Source organism: Chelonoidis abingdonii, chromosome 1 (assembly GCF_003597395.2).
Source record: "Chelonoidis abingdonii isolate Lonesome George chromosome 1, CheloAbing_2.0, whole genome shotgun sequence".
Classification (NCBI taxonomy): domain Eukaryota; kingdom Metazoa; phylum Chordata; order Testudines; family Testudinidae; genus Chelonoidis; species Chelonoidis abingdonii.
In genome coordinates, this window is record NC_133769.1 from 211,732,140 (window position 1) to 211,749,674 (window position 17,535).

The 17,535-nt window shown below is 39.8% G+C and overlaps 1 long non-coding RNA gene across 1 annotated transcript in view; it reads left to right on the top strand.

The window, feature by feature from the left end:
* Nucleotides 1-17,206, top strand: part of LOC116836965 (uncharacterized) — a 110,442-nt gene extending 93,236 nt beyond the window's left edge. The window contains exon 3 of the long non-coding RNA XR_004376576.2: nucleotides 16,121-17,206. This is a non-coding gene — a long non-coding RNA (uncharacterized LOC116836965). The remainder of the gene's footprint in view (nucleotides 1-16,120) is intronic.
* The last annotated feature ends 329 nt before the right edge of the window (nucleotides 17,207-17,535 follow it).

The window sequence follows — 17,535 nt, forward strand, 5'->3', positions numbered from 1 at the left end:
CTAATTTGGGGTAGGAATGCAGAAGAAGAACAATGCTTTTCATCAGCTGCATATCCAAGCAAAAACTTTGTTTTAAAAGCATTTGTGGAATATTTATGTGTTCAACATATGTTTAAATCATATTAAAAGCAGTTAATGCTATGATGTTACTTTTGACAGATTTTTAGTTTTCATTGTAAGTACTTGCTGAACTGCGTAGAAATCTGAAACCTGCTCATCAGTTCCACACTTAGTATTTGTATAGTTTTGACTAAATATTTTAGATTAAAATGTCACTGTCCAAAAAAATCGCTCTAAAACTCAGGATCTTTACAACAAAGCAGCTTTTAATTGTGAATTGCAACAGATTGAATTTCTGGTAGGAGATGCAATAGTCATATTCCAAAGAAGTCATTCTAAATATACCTCTACCCCGATATAATGTGGTCCTCAGGAGACAAAAAATCTCACCGCGTTATAGGTGAGACCATGTTATATCAAATTTGCTTTGCCCCCCGCACCCTGTTACTTGTTCCCTGACCACCCCCTCCAGAGACCTCCATCCCTATTCACCCTCAGGATCCCACCTCCTACCTAATCCCCCTGCCCTCTGACTGCTCTGACCCTTATCCACCCCTCCCCGCCCCCTGACAGGCACTCACCAGCAGCGGCGGGAAGCAGAGCAGCCTGGCCCCAGTCCGCTCCACCCTGCCAGCTCCCAGCCGTGGCACTCTGCTTCCTACCACAGGTGAATGCGGGGAGGTTGGGGAAAGGATGCTCCCCGTGCTCACCTGCGGCTGGGAGCGGAGCACTGCGGCTGGGAGCTGGCGGAGTGGAGTGGGCTGGGGCCGGGCTGCTCTGCTTCCGCCGCTGCTGGTGAGTGTGGGTAGAATCCCTTTTCCCAAGCCCCCTCCCCAGAGTGATCCGGCTGGGGCCAGGATGAGGGAAACAGAGCGGGCTGCCCCCCGCCCCTCCCAATCCCCTGGGCCACTCTGGGACTGCGGGGCCCCCAAAAGTGCCCTCCCACAGCTCCTGTCCCCCAGACCCTGCGGGGGGAGCCCCTGACCGCCCTCAAGACCCTCTGCCTCTTATCGAACCTCTCAGCCCCAGCCTGGCCTGGCCCGGCCCCCTTGACACGCTGCTCAGAGCAGCGTGTCAGAGCTTTACCATGTTGTATGCAAACCCACGTTCTATCAGGTCGTGTTATATCAGAGTAGACATGTAGTAAGCAAAGATTATTTTTAAAAACCTAAAATATATTTTAACATTCTTTCCCTGATTTTCTTGCAAAATACATGTATTAGATGTGGGTTGCTAAGTATTCTGCCTTATGCACTCAGGGACCACAGAAACGAGCATGATATAAATACCTACAGAGAAGTACTGCATTGTATGTTCAACATTTCATCACTATCTTGTCTTCTTCTTGTTCGTATTGCAGTATCATTTAGAAGTTATACTCATGGACCAGGGCCCAGTAGTACTAGGAACTGTACAAGCATAACAAAAAAATATGTTCCGTGATCTAAAGAGCTTATAGAAGAATACAAGAATGGCCATACTGAGCCACCAGTATCCAGTCTTCCAACAGTGGCAATTTATTATGAGTGATCCATTATTTATTATTGAACAGAACAGGGCAATTTATTATTGAGTGATCCATCTTGTGTCATCTAGTCCAAAGGTTTAGGAACGCCACAGAAATGAGCATGATATAAACGCCTCCAGAAAAGTACTACATTATATGTTTAACAGAGGTTTAGGAACACCCAAAGCACGGAGTTGTCCACCTAACCATCTTGGCTAATAGTCATTGGTGGATCTATCCTCCATGAACTTATCTAATTCTTTTTTTGAGCCCAGTTATACTTTTGGCTTTCACAACAGCCCCTGACAACAAATTCCGCAGGCTGTGTGTTGTGTTAAGAAATACTTTCTGATGTTTGTTTTAAACCTACTGCCTATTAATTTTATTTGGTGGCCCTTGGCTCTTTTGTTATGTGAAGGGGTAAATAACACTTCCTTATTCACTTTGTCCACACCACTCATGATTTTATAGACCTCTCTCATATCTCTCCTTGGTCGTCTCTTTTTTTAAGAAGAACAGTCCCAGTCATTGTAATCTCTCTTCAAATGGAAGCTATTCCATATCCCTTGACACTTTTTTTGAGCTGGGCAACCACAACTGCATGCAGTATTCTAGGTGTGGGAACACAATAGATTTTTATAGTGGCATTATGATATTTTTGTCTTACTGTCTCTCCTTTTCCTAACGTTCGCTTTTTTGACTGCCTTTGCACATTAAGATGTTACCAGAGAACTATCCATAAAGATCTTTCTTGAGTGATAACAGGTAATTTAGATCCCATCATTTTGTATATATAGGTGGTATTTTGTTTTCCAAAGTACATTACTTTGCATTTGTCAACACTGAATTTCATCTGCCATCGTGTTGCCCCATCAGCCAGTTTAGTGAGATCCCTTTGTAACACTTCTCAGTCAGCTTTGAACTTAACTGTCTTGAGTAATTTTGTATCATCTGCAAACTTTACCACCTCACTGTTCACCCCTTTTTCCAGATCGTTTATGAAGATGATAAACAGCACAGGTCCCAGTATAGATCCTAATTAACATTCTTTAATTAAATGGTAAAGCAAACTGTAACTGTACAAATATATAACTTTTCAACCTTGTAAGTGGAGACAGATATTTTGTGCAGAAGAAAATTCTTACATCAGATGGCAGGAAGCTGCTTTGGCAGCCATGTACTTGTATTGGAAAGCTAACGCTTGAATCTCCAGGTAGAAAATTGTTGCAATGATTTATTGGACTAGTTTAGCTCTGTAATTAATAGCAAATAATGGTGAAACATCTGTCATTGGTACTGATACCAACAATTTTTAATTGTCCTGTCCTGTTGGAGTGAAAGTCCAGTTCTAGCTATCTCACCCAGGATTCGGCCTGAAACATTAATGTAATTCTGAGAGGCACTGCATTACTTTGTCAGCTCTTTCAGAAGGCAGCATAAAGGGAAGAAAAAGCCTCCTGCAGAAAATACAAAATATGAAATCTGCTGTACCTGAAAATCAGAGATTGGTCTCACTCTCATTTTTAAAAAGCGGTTGCTGTTTAGAAAAATGTTGCCATCTTTGTTGGGCTTTTTCTTTCTCCTTTTTTGTACAGAAGGAAATTGCAGGAGTAGCTATACAGAAGTTTGTAAACTGTCCAGGCAGGGCGGTCTGGATTTTAGCACAGTGGGGTTCTGGTCTGTGATGGGCTCCTAGGCTCTACGGCAGTCTAAATAATAAATGTCTCCAAATCAAAAATAAGGCTATTAATTGAGATTTCCCCCGGAAAAACTAGTAAAACCTGTACAGAGTGCTAGACTTCAGGTAACCTCACTGACTCCTGATATCATCTAGACTCTTTCTGGAACTCTGTCCCTACTACGGTGACTGGAAAGCAAGTGTGAAAAATCAGGACAGGGATTGGGGGCTAATAGGCACCTACATAAGACTAAGTCCCAAATATCGGGACTGTCCCTATAAAATTGGGACATCTGGTCACCCTAGTCCCTGCTGAGATAGTTTCTGCATATGGTCTGAAATATTAACATGGTTTTTTTAATTTACATTTTTCCATCAATGCTGCTGAATAATACAGCATGCCGGTATTATGTTTACTATGTAACAATTTACAGTATTAAACAATGGCAATACATTAAACTTGCCAGACAAATTCAGAGGGGGTAATATCCAATTGTAATATTCTGCTACTTTGAACAACAAACTTTTTCTTATGAGAACTAAAGAAAAGACTTCTTATGGCTTAATATAAAAACTGTGCAACAGTGCACTAGTAAAGAACAATTTTTTCTTTGATTGAATGTCCAGTTTCTTTGTTTGCATTATTAAAGCTACAGTAGTTTGAAGACCGACGACAGGCTTGTTTTTTCAGTAGAGCTTTATGCGTTCAAAGCATTGTACAAACATTAATTAATCCTCAACAACACTCCTGTGAGTTCTCATTTTATTGGTGGGGACAGAAAGTTAAGTGACTTGCCCAAGCCCACAGAGTGAGTCACTGGAAGAGCCAGGATTATGATTCAAGACTTCCAGGCTCCCAGACTTTGTGCTCACTATGTATCTGGTTTGCACACCTAGGTATATCTTTAGGAAAGAAAGACTGACTGGGACTGAAACTCTGAGGTTGTCAATTCAGTTGTTACAGCAACTGTCGACGATACAGCAAGAAGTTAGACTTGGCTATGTTTTAAGTACACATCTATGGATAATGAACCAAAGAACTTGCTTCCAGAAAGGCAATTGAAGCACTGATTATGTTGAATTTGTAATGTCCAACGGTATATTTAATAAGGTGCCCTCCAAGTACTTATTAGCAAGGTTAAAATCCTTTCTCTTCTCGTATATCTAGTAGCAACAATGAAAGCATACTATATGAGGGTTGAATTGTATACAGTCAGATTCAAGAATCTCTTCACATTTTCCTGGACTGTGATATATAAATCTTATTTGGGGTTCTGTCTTAATTAAACATGCTAGTAGATCTGACGGGCATTTCCATTATATTTGTGTCCAATGTGACTTACATTCTTTAGGGGGGCATTATATGGTTTCATTTTTTATTACTTCATTTGTTGTTTTGTCTGTTAAATATTTTGTTATATTTTTGATCTATTTTTAACACAAAGGTTAGTGATAATAATGTTTAACTATGTACACAATTAAATATATCCCTCAATACTGTAGTTGCATTTCTAAAAAAGAGAGTAACAGAAGGCGTTTTTCAATTCTGACGATGGAGGCAATTTTCATCTTCAGGAGTGCAATTTTCTTCCTTGCCCCTAATTGCAAATGAATGTGGGGGGGGGAGGGGTTCCCAGTGGAAAGCCACACCCCCAGGCCATCCACTTAATTTTGTTCTCTTCCATAGGCTTTCACTGGTTTTTGTGCTTTTAAAAACCATTTTGACAAAGTTCAACAGCACATTCTTTCCTCATGTGGCCATCCTGCATATATAGCTCAAGCACTTTTTCCCAAAAGTTTAGCTTCTCATGTTTTTCTCACTGATAAAATTGCCATCCTTCCCCGCCTGGGGTGACACAAAATGGTGACGTTTTGGGAGTTGTTCTTGCGGTAGTCTGACTCACCATGTACTATGAATAAAGCTTACAACTGTTTGACTGAGGTTTTAAGGCAGAGATTTTGACCCTGAGTTAGAACTCTGTGCACCTTCATTGAAGTCACCTAGTGTTTTGTAATGAGGGTTTGCAATAAATAGGAATAGATAAAATTCACTCAAATGGACACGTGTTACCAGAGATGATGATTCAGAGGTTTTCAGGTTTAATATAAGGAGAGACGATAAACTGCTTAACTAGTCAGTGGATAGTGAATATGCCACTACACTATAAAGTGGCGTTGGCCAAAGAGTCGCCTACAGCCATACTGATCTTTAAATCGGAAGAGGCAGTCTTTGGAAATTATAAGCCCCAACATGTTATGATTTCTCCATTTGAGTAGCTTGTAATCTCTCTGCAGGCAACACTTCTGTTAAAAATGAAGATGGTTCAGTCTTCTCTGCACCAAGAAGTTGTGTCCCTTGGGCACCTAGCTAGTTTCTAAAGTGATCCTCCTCAACTGGGCAAACTTTGGGTGCTCCGATGGCTGTTTAGCCAATCCAGTTGCTACTTTGAACATTTTTAGCTTTTCAGTGTTGAGGGTGCATCATGCTGTAGAACTCATTCATCCTGTATTTCCACAGGAGTGTTGAAGTGTTGTTGCAATGTTCCATTTTTAAAATTACATTGGAGAACATTTAATATGTTGATGTATGTCACTTGTTTTATTATCTTGCAGTGAGCACATATTACTTGGGATCTACTGTGAGGTAAAACACTAACTAGAGGCTAAGTGAATAAGAAAGTGCTATTTACTCCTTCACATAACACAAGACCCAGGGGTCACTTAATGAAATTAATAGGGAGCAGGTTTAAAGCAAACAAAAGGAAATATTTCTTCACACAATGCACAGTTAACCTGTGGAACTCATTGCCAGGGGACGTTATGAAAGCCAAAACTGTACCAGAGTTCAAAAAATTAGAGAAGTTCATGGCAGATAGTCCATCAATGGCTATTAGCCAAGATGGTTAGGGATGTAACCCCAAATTTTGGTTGCCCCTAGCCTCTGACTGCCAAAAGTGAGGCGTGGATGATGGATCATTCAATAATTGCCTGTTCTGCTCATTCCCTCTGAAGCTTCTGGCATTAGCCACTGTCAGAAGATGGGATACTAAGCTAGATGGACCATTAGTCTGACCCAGTATGGCCTTTATGTTCCGTTCCCTTCCCTGTGTAGGCACGTATGAATAGTTGTAATCTGGGCTAAGATATCCTATAATATAAAGGTATCCATAGGTCACCATATAAATGTAGACTCTAAATCTTGTTGACGCCCTCATCAATCTAAGATTTCAGCTCTGTAATAGCAAAGGCTTTTCCCCTCTAAGAGACAAATCAATAAGCAAATTATATTTTTTTAAAAAAACCCTCACATGTACTACTGAAATCTCAAATTCTAATTTCCTTCATTTCTAGACATGCTGGTATGATGATCCTCACTCCTTCATCAATTCCATTGTCTCTTCACTACCAACCTTTCCACTGCCAGGTATGAATAATTTGCTTTTTACTTTCAAACTGAGAGTGCTATAATCCAGGACAACATTTCCTCCCATTTGATTATCTTCCCTCCAAACTGCCTTCTGATCTTTGAAATTATCAAGCCCCTTGAGTAAGGTACTTCTTTCCATTACCATTATTTGGGCTTCTTTCCCCCTCATTTGTCTCTTCTATTTCTAATCTTTTAAAAAGCTGTCCTCTCCATTCCTTTCATAAATTTGCCACTGACATTGATGCTATCGGCAAAGTTCTAGTCTTCCCTTTCTCTGCAACGCAATTGAAAGAAGGCTCTTTTCACACATTTCCAGCTACTTCTCAAATAACAGTATCCTAGACCAATTTTTATGTTTTTTTTTTTTCCTTTCTTTTTCTGGAGCTGAAAGCGGTTCTCACTGTCGCTAGAGAACTGTTTTCTGTCTCAATCTTACTTTTCCTCCCTGCAGCCTTTGCAACTACGAGCTGTCTATCTGAGACCATCTTATAGTTTGCCCATTATCTCTGTCCAGTTCCTTTTATAATAGTTGCTCCACTTCTACAAGTAGTATTGCAAGGTTCATTCTTTTGTCCCATTTCCTCATGTGCCCTCCCCCTTTAAAAAAATACCCTCTTTCTGTAGCTGTAGTCATCAATCTTACAATACTATTCAATGTTTACATGTTTTTGACACCTTTAATTACAGAGTATTCACACAGCTAAGTTCTGACATAGCCAATTTGTGGCTTCATTTCAAGTTCCTTTAGCTAAAACCTCCATGTCAATCTCAAACCATTTACCTTCATTGTCAAATCTTGGCATCATCTTTGCCCTTGAGTTCTTCTCCTCACATGTTCCAGGTGGCTTCTAATCTCACTACTGCCCCTCATAGCAATGTCTATTTATGTCACTTCCTTGATTCTACCTCAGCTGAAATCCTATGCCATGACTTCATCTCTTGTCACTTATATTGCAGTTCCCTCTGACATCTTCCCAGATCAGAACATGTCACGTTTTAGCATGAGCAGAATGCAGCTGTCGGGATGTATCCAAATGAGTTTGACCGCATTCCTTTCTTTTGTTTGTACAATGCCTAACACAGCAGGGATCCAACCTGATTTTGGCTTTCAGGTGGTGCATCTATAAAAAATGTCAGTAATACTCTATCAATCAAACAACTCCACTGACTCACTGAATTACCTGGAATCCAGTCCAAACGGTGCTTGGATTTTTGAAACCTCCAGGGACTTGGTCTAGTACACTGTGCTCCAGCATTGGTCTCTGCTGAAATTTTACAGTCTCATACAAGTGAGCTTTTTTCTCTGTAGCTTATTTTCTCTAGAATACTCTGTCTGTATTCTTTCGCATCCTCAATTCTCATCTTAAAACATACCACACATGGCAAACTTTGTTAAGCTGGAATTGATTGACATCAAGTTTTCAGGGGACAGGATTCCTTTTAATTAACATTGCTGTTTAACAGAAAGCAAAATATTCTGGAAAGTCGGGGAATCTCAAATTTAAAATAAACTAAGATCACTCAGACCCACCATAACGATGACTCCCATAGCACTTAAAGCCTCCCTTTTTCCACCCAACAGTATTTTTCATAGCTAGCTTGCAAAATATAGTCTGAATTTACAAGCTCTGCAACATAGTGTGTTAGAGAGAGACGGTGGATGAGGTAATATCGTTTATTGGATCAGCTTCTGTTGCTGAAAGACACAAGCTTTCGAGCTTACACAAAGCTCTGTGAAAGCTTGTCTCTTTCACCAACAAAAGTTGGTCTAATAAAAGATATTACCTCACCCACCCTTTCTCACTAATATCCTGGGACCAACACAGCTACAATAATGTGGCAGGTAATGTAGTAAGCATGTACTACAATCTGGCTTTATATTCTCCAATATTATACAGACTTCGTTCTTCTAACAATACTCTTCCATTTGGAGACACATTTTACCTTTTGGAAATGGCTTGTGACACATATCCCTGGCATCCTTTTTGATTCACAAAGTATATTCCTCTAGACCAGGGGTTCTCAGTCTTCACTGTACCATGACCCCTTCTGACAACAAAAATTACTGCATGACCCCAGGAGGGGGGACTGAAGCCTGAGCTCCTCCCAAGCTCCGCCCTCCCTTGGGGGTGGGGCAGGGCCAAAGCCCAAAGGGGGCCTATAACCTGAGCCTGCCTCCCAGAACTGAAGCTGAAGCTTGAGACCTACCACTGCTCTAGACTGCACATGGTCCAAAAAAAATTTAGTCATGTAAGTTTGTGATGTAAATACAGATGCAGTTTGATTTGAATGGTGTAGCAGTGTGTTGTCACCATAAGTAAAGTAATCTTCTGGCAAGTTAAGATGTTGCTGATTTTCAAAGTCATCCATAAAGACTTTCACAACCCTGTGCAGAAATTGATCCTATTTATATGAGATTGTGTCTGAGCAACTGTGACCTCCCACAACAGCTGCATGCCATTGGGAGAGTGATCATGTTGATCAGTAGAGTTAGGGTCATGATGACAGGAGACGGACCAAGAATATGAGACCTACTGCCAGAAGAGATAAGAATGACCACGAACCATACCACACTGAGACACAGGTAGATTCCACCTCTTCACACAGGTTTTCCCCCACTAGTACCCGCATTTCCATATACAAAAAAGACCTCTAAGCCATCAGGAAACAGAAAGAGAGGCAGTAGGTGGGGGGAGGGATAGCTCAGTGGTTTGGGCATTGGCCTGCTAACCTCAGGGTTGAGAGTTCAATCCTGGAGGGGGGCCATTTAGGGATCTGGGGCAAAAGTCTGTCTGGGAATTGGTCCTGCCCTGAGCAGGGGGTTGGACTAGATGACCTCCTGAGGTCCCTTCCAACCCTAATATTCTATGATTCTAAGTGTTCCAAAGGAATCTCTTTTGGGGGAGAGGGATAGCTCAGTGATTTGAGCATTGGCCTGCTAAACCCAGAGTTCTGAGTTCAATCCTTGAGGGGACCAGTTGGGGGCAAAATCAGTACTTGGTCCTGCTAGTGAAGGCAGGGGGCTGGACTCAATGACCTTTCAGGGTCCCTTCCAGTTCTATGAGATAGGTATATCTCCCTAGAAGGATTAAAGTGTACCTGTGTGGCAGCTGAAGATCAGTATATTGGGACATTGAGTGGGTTAAAGTTCAAGTTTTCAAGTGACCATACCTGGGCATATCCGTATCCCTAAATATTTTGGAGGTTTTGGAACATTTTAACTTTCAAGGTTTACAAAGTTTAAGGGTATCTTTTTATAAAATTTGTCTTCCTTAAAGTTATATTTTAAATGTGTGTATTCATCCTTAACTCCATGTTAACAAGTCTTGGTGCATGTGAATTTTCTTAGATTTACTTTAAAAAAACACCTGGTTTTAACCTCAATACATTTTTGGAAGATGTGTGGCAAATTTCACACACAATTTTACTCAAGATCACAAATAAAATTTCAGGTGGATTAGTTTCCGTCTGGTGAAGTTAGGATTGTGATCAAAACTGGTCTTACAATAGGACTGTTTCAACCTTATCTATGGAGATACTGTTGTTATACTATTACAGTATATGCATTACAGACCAGAAGTCACTTGCTCAGAGTCATGGCAAGTCATTGCCAAAATCATGGTTAGAATGCAGATCTCCAAACTACTAGCTTCCTGTATAATTTTCTAGATCACAGGAGCCCCACAAGTAATTTAACCTGCTTTTTCCCAGCTACGAAATGAAGGAAATGATACTTCAGGCAAACTCAAAAATCATATCGGATTTAAGATGTCTATAGCAATGCAAAAGTAAGTATCATTACCCCACTTTGCCACTGGGGAAGCTGACAAGGGACTAAATTATCTCTCTCTTAAGTAGTGGTTTAGATTACATATTTGTAAATTGGCATAAATTTCACACTGAGCTGATAAAGAGGTGATATATCAAGAAAGCAACTAAAATGAGGGGTGAGATAAAAACAAAGGAGCCCCCTAACATCTCTCCATAGTTGAACTTTGACTCAAAGGATTTAGTTCTGTACCAATATTCCTCACTCTTGTGAGGTATTAATTCTACTTGGCTTGGTAGTTGATTTGTTCAAGGTTATAGAGGGAGTTGAGATGCTTCCAAATTGCACAACAAAAAATTGAAGCATCCAAAATCACTAGTCACTTGTGAAAATTTTGGCTGAAAAACACAATTCTCAGTGAACACTACAAATATACTAGTCATTCATGTAACCCACTTAATAACTGAATCTTGTTTTTTGAATAACATGGTGATCTAGTGTGTTTGCACCAGGCTGTATTCTAAAATATGTGAAAATACTAACTCTCTTAAGGCCTGCTAAAAAATAGTTTCATCCAGTTTCTTATCAAGTTTTTATTGTGCATGTTTGGGGAAAGGATAATGTATATTTTACAAGTGATGGTACTGTAATTTAGACCAGAAACTGTCTAAGTATGCAAAAATATTTTTCTCTTTCCCTTCATTGTAATTGTGACTGCATTCTCAAATGTCAGTTCTAGGTCCCATGAGCAGATAAAAAAAACTGTTGCTAGTCCCCTATTCGCAATAATATATCTGTTAGTACCTTAAAAGATGTGTAGATAACCTTCTATTCCTAAGATCAAAAAGAAAATGAAAGAAAGTACAGTCATCTGACAGGTCAGTTATGTCACACAGTGCAATTAAATACACATGAATTAATAACCATTTCGCTAACTTGCAGATAGTCCTCATTCACGTAGATCCAGGGTGCTGTAAACACTGGGTTCAGTTAGGTCCCCTTTACAACTTAACCAGTCAGTAGTGGGTTACAATTGGTACCAAAAATGTTTACAAAACAGATCTGCCAGTTGAGGTCGTTAACTCCAATAAAATTATTCTGAAAACAGAAAACCTGTTTTTCAGGGGTGTTGAGTACTTGCAGCTCTGATTGTCTTCAGCACCTCTGGAAAATCAGCCCAGTAGTTCTTGTTTTATTACTCATCTCATATATTCCATTCTGAGAATGTTATTACAAATACTAAGTGGATTCCTTTGGATTTATCAGTGTTAAATGTTTGTTGTGTCAATAAGAAAAAATCATATACATCAAGATTTTTCAAACTAACTTCAAGCACCCTAAACTAATCCATGTTTAAACAACTGCATGGAAGTGATGTAAACTTTTTCACACATAGCTCCCATTTTCTTAAGTGAGGGGGTTTGGTGCTCAGTACCTCTGAGGATGAGGCCACTTTTATTTAGGTCCTTAAAGTTTGGCACGATGTTTTACTGGAATTTAAATGCTGGAAAGAAATTAAATAAAATATCCACTTATGATAATCCCTTCTGAAGAATGGACTATATAGTAGTATCCATGCTATTTGTATTAAATGCTTCATAGATACTGTCTCTGAGGAATTGTGACTCAAAAATATAATTTCCAAACCTTCAAGAATTATTTTAAAAATGAGCAAGGTTCAAAGGTAACTACCAAAAACATTACATTAATCAGCAATTAAAACTAGTTTGAGTCTGTATGGGAATGCCAGTGGTTTTGCCTTTAGGGAACTTGTTTTAGAAGGTTGTGCCAACCATACGCCTCCCTAGGCCTGCTCATACTAGTATGGTCTGGCAGAGCAATTAAAAATGCCTTAGACAGGAATTTCCCTGAATATGTTCAGCCCAATCTGAAACTTCACTTAACAGAGCAATTTATTAAATAGTGAGATGAGTCAAGTGACCATCAGCTGTTGTGAATGTGTTTGATCAACACAGTCACAGGGTCTCTGGTATGCAAGAGCTGGAATCACTACAGACATATGGCCTGCTGTGGAGATAGCCTGGCTCTAATGTAATTATGTAACTCAGCAGGAATTCAAGTTCACAAGAACGCACTTTAATTAGACGTCCCTATTTCAAATGTTGGTTTTACCTCTGTAAAATTACACCCTGTTGCACAATGTGTGTATTGGAGAGGGGTGTGTGTGTGTGTTAAACTGTCTATACAATTAGCCTTTTTGGAGTCCCCTTCCCCCCCATATCAAGCCAGCATATTGCAATATGTAGCTAAACCGCTATAATTCTACATAGAGTAAATACATAGCTAATTCAAACAATCTACTAAACTGGTTAGGTGAAGTTACAACTTAAGACACAATCATTAATATGACTGTTAGATGAATAAGTAATGAAAAGATGTTAACTTGTGCACTGAACTACAGTGCAGATGGCATTATGGCTCTAAGCACAGAGGAATATCCCTTAATTTACAGTGCCAGTGCACTACTGCAAATTTTCAATTACATTTGGTGGTTTGGTTTTTTTTTTTTTGAAAAACCCATTCAGATGTGACATTCAGTCACCAACTTTGAACTTACAAAGATCAGACTTTGTCATGCAAGAAGCATAGTTAACATTGTGGAATGTCTCAGTATTTAAAGCTTTCTAATTTTTTTAGAAATTACCACCCCAACCACAAAATTTGAGCATCAAAGGAGCAAATAAAATAACCATACTGACATCTCTCTTTCACCAGCATTCCCAAATTAACTGACACCTGGAAAGGCAAAGTTGTCCCAGTTAAATAAGTATAGAATAGCATCCTTTTTATGCAACAAACAAAGATCATTTTCTTTTTTCCTAAGACTTTGCAGTGGATTGGTTTCTCCCCAATGTACGCAGTGCTTTGACCCAGGACTGATCAGAGCCATTCAAATAAGATCATTTTCACAGAGTGCTAGCTTACCGTATGAATCACTTCCATTCCAAAACTAAAAAAAAAGGACAAACCTGTCTGTTTATTCTGTTTCCAAACAGTCAATTCAACAGCAGGTGTCAGACTTTTGATTTAAAAAAACTGAATTGTTGGCCTCCTTCAAACTGAAAAATGTACTTGCGTATGCATCAGTATCTTTTACCTGATTGATCTACTCTAAGAACATTAAATGATATTAACTAAGCATGTGTCTTGATTCAGGCAGGCACAGGCATGAATATGTTAGGCTGTGACTCACAAGCCCTCTCCTCAGCTTCTTTCATATTTGTTGCACAATAAAGATGCAATATTTTCCTTAATTTTTTATTTGACCTTGTCTTACAAACAGTCTCCTTTTGTGCTGGTTAACAATTTATCTTCCCATTAGTGTAGTTAATCAGTACAAAGATTGTTTCACCCTTTTAATAACAGATTGACTCTCTGGTAGTTTCTTTCATTGGACTATTTTTTTATTTTTGAGCAGTAGTAGGAAGCCTGACTCTAGAGCTAAGCGAAACATTTGGCTTAAACCTTAGTTGACCCTAGGTTTGATGTTTGTGCTCCTGAACCTTGGCCTGTGGTCGCAAAGTTTGAGACTCGCTTTGCATGTAGGATAGAAGGCAAGCCTTATAAAATTAACATTATCAAGTTCTCCCATGTTCACAAACCTCCCTGTCCTATAGGTAACGCTTCTCTTTTCCCACAAGCCTTGCGATTTCACTTCTTACCTTTTGATGTCTTCATGGTAACCCTGATGATCCATCTTTTCTCCACGCCTCTCCTGTTGTATCGTGGGAACAGGTGATCACCTTCTTTGTGTTCAGAAGCTGCTGCTGTGTGACTACCCCTCTACAAGCTCATTTTTGGGCAGGGGAGATGCCCAGTTATCAGCTTGTTTCACACTCTGTAGTCTTTATATAAAAATAATCATAAAGTACCTATCTGAACATTCTTGGAAACACTAAGAATTACTTAAAAAATAAAGTAAATCAAAGAAAGAAGCAGGAACCCCATAACACATAATAATAATTAAACTGGCAGCATAAAAATTAAAAAACGCTCCATTTTTCTCTAAGCTTCATGCCCAGCTATATTTACAAAAGTCTCCTGCAAGGCAAATGTAGAACAAGATTGAATTCCACCATCCAGCCATGCCAGCTCCTACTTCACAGAGCAGAAGGAGAGAAACACTCTTACTGGCAACAAGCAGTGACCCAGAGAGGTGTCTGTAGTTAAATAACCCCTCTTCCTCTACAGCAGGGGTAGAAAACCTATGGCACGCATGCCAAAGGTGGCACGCAAGCTGATTTTCAGTGTCACACTGCCTGCGTCCTGGCCACCGGTCCAGGGGACTCTGCATTTTAATTTAATTTTAACATTTTAAAAACCTTATTTACTTGACATACAACAATAGTTTAGTTATATATTTTAGACTTATGGAAAGAGACCTTCTAAAAACGTTAAAATGTATGACTGGCATGCGAAACCCTAAAGTGAATAAATGAAGACTCGGCACACCACTTCTGAAAGGTTGCCAACCCTGCTCTACACTATGGGATGGGTTTTATCTTGCTTCCTCCACCCAGCCTCCATGCCAGTTAATTGAATGGAGAGCCAACAGCACCACTTCCCCTCTCTGGGGAATGAAGCAACCTGCCTGAGGATGGAGCATGAAGGAATCCCCACAGACTCTGCGTGAAGAGGAAGGGGTAGCTGATGTAGCAAAGGGTGGGCTAGCTTGGCTGACGAAGTAGAGGGAGTGGGGTATTCCTCTTGGCAGTCCACGTTCATTGAATTCGGAGGCAGTCTAACACTAGAAAAGCTGTATATCCATTTCCCAGCACTGGTGCGGCTGCACTGGTACTAGCAACTATATGAATGCCACTCTGGGCTGGGTCCTATAAACCTCTACAGTAGTGGTGGGCAAACTACGGCCCAGGGGACGCATCTGGTCCTTCAGATGTTCTAAATCCAGCCTTCAAGCTCCCGCCGGGGAGTGGGGTTGGGGACTTGCCCTGTTCTGTGCATGCTGTGGCCTTCCACACCCTAAACCCTTCATTTCTGGTCCTACCCCAGAATCTGCACCCCCTCCCACACCCCAACCCCAATTTCATGAGCATTCATGGCCCACCATACAATTTCCATACCCAGATGTGGCTCTCAGGCCAAAAAGTTTACCCATCCCTGCTCTACAGAGTGAACCGCAGGATCTTTATTTGCAATCTTTTATTGTGAGCCAAACACTGCAGGCCACATGTGCTTCTCTAACTCCTTTTTTTCAGTATTACACAGCAGTTGTGTTTATTTGCCATATGCACTTTTCAGACAAAGTGAGGAAATGTATTATTGTATATGGAGTTTTAAGGCATCCAGTTGGCTAAACTTAATTTGCCTTCAGTTACAGTATGCTTGTACTTTGTTCTGCAAGACCTTTTTGTTTTGGTATTAAGATTTTTTCTAGAGGATTTTACTTAAAATGCTGCAGGCTGTTTCAGAAAGCCAATTAAGACAAAAAAGTGTTAGCTATCAGTTATAAAAACTTAAACAATTGTGTTTTTTAAATGATTCTCTTGGGACTAATGTTCTTTAACATAAATATCTTGGCAAGACACACTCAATCTGTTTACTGTGCAAAGTGGGACACCTATTTGTAATATTACTTATGGTTGAAACTTTAGCTACAGAATTATTTATACTGATTTTTCTTTTATTTTATTTCTACAGGTCATGTCAGAATAATGCTGTGCATCAATCAGTCTGGAACTTGTTGTTGCCTATCAGTCGCTCAGTAGTCAGTGTAGATTCTGTCTTTACAATCAGCAGCTACATCTGGCTACTGGGTCTCTGATGACATCTTGTAGCTTCTTTCCATGCATTTTGTAACAGATTATTTGGCATTCTTTATGATAATGCAGACTTCATCATGGCTCCTAGATGCAAAACATTTCACAGTGCTGCTAAGTTATTTGCTATCATTCGGGGTTTGGAAATCATAAATGTCTAATAAGGAGTGAAGTATTTGTTGGATTTACTTTATAGAATGGAGTGGATTAAGTGCATCTCTTTGTTTTTCTGTTAGAATGCTTCAATATATTTTCTCATCTACACAAGTAGCTTATACCTAAATTTTTTTAGTAATGTAAATATAGTTCCCTATGATGAAAAACGTAATCTAGAGTTTGTTTTTGATTATTGCTTATGCTTGCTAAAACCCAACATTCAGATCTTAAGCCAAACCCAGTCTTTGTGATCCTACCATTCATTTCACTATAGCATGTGATGGGGAGAATAAGCACCATAGATGGTAGTGTATCCAGCCATTGGGAGAGGTGTAATGATCAAAATACTGGAAGACTACCCAGGGTTGGGGCATGAACCTGGCATACAATGTAGAATTCTGTGTTTGTTAAGCAACAGCTACATTGTCTGCTGGGTTTCAAGCTGCCTGGAAATACAAAACGAATTCCAGTCTTAGCACCTATGTTTTCTGTGTGAGCCTGTCCTAGGTGCTTAACGAGGAAAATAAGCTGATCATCAAACAAGTGATCATCCTGGAGTCAGCGGCACTCTGCTAGCTTGGAATGAGGCTATCAGCACTTGGCTCAAACTGAAAATCTAAGTTTCAAGGCACTGATGCATTGTATGTGTTTAAATGTTGATATCTTTTTTTTGTTTGTTTTATGAGTTTATTTTCAAGAAGATTGGAGATGACTTATGCTTTCCAGTTTAAAACATGATGGTTCCTGATATTAATGCTGTCCCTTTTATTAAGATGAGTAAGAAAAGATCAATAAACGTATGAAAAATCTACCTCTGGATTCACATTAAACCATTATTACATACTGTGTAAGCAACCCACTGAAGATGTTTATACTGGTGGGGAGGGAGAGGGTTAGTTATCATAATGGGTTGGTGCACCAGCCTTTCACTAGAATAGCAGTTGAGTCTCTTGCAAATTGTGTCATAAGTGAAAATGAACTTGGCCTGCTGCATTTGTGCATATCATAGAGCCACACAGTGCAACAGAACTGGCAGTTTCAGAATGAGACCCAAGATTGGAATAGCAGAGGGCTATTGTAGATCAGGCTTGAAAGGGCAAAGGCAAAGCTGTGTGGGGAAGCTTGTGCAGCATATGCTTA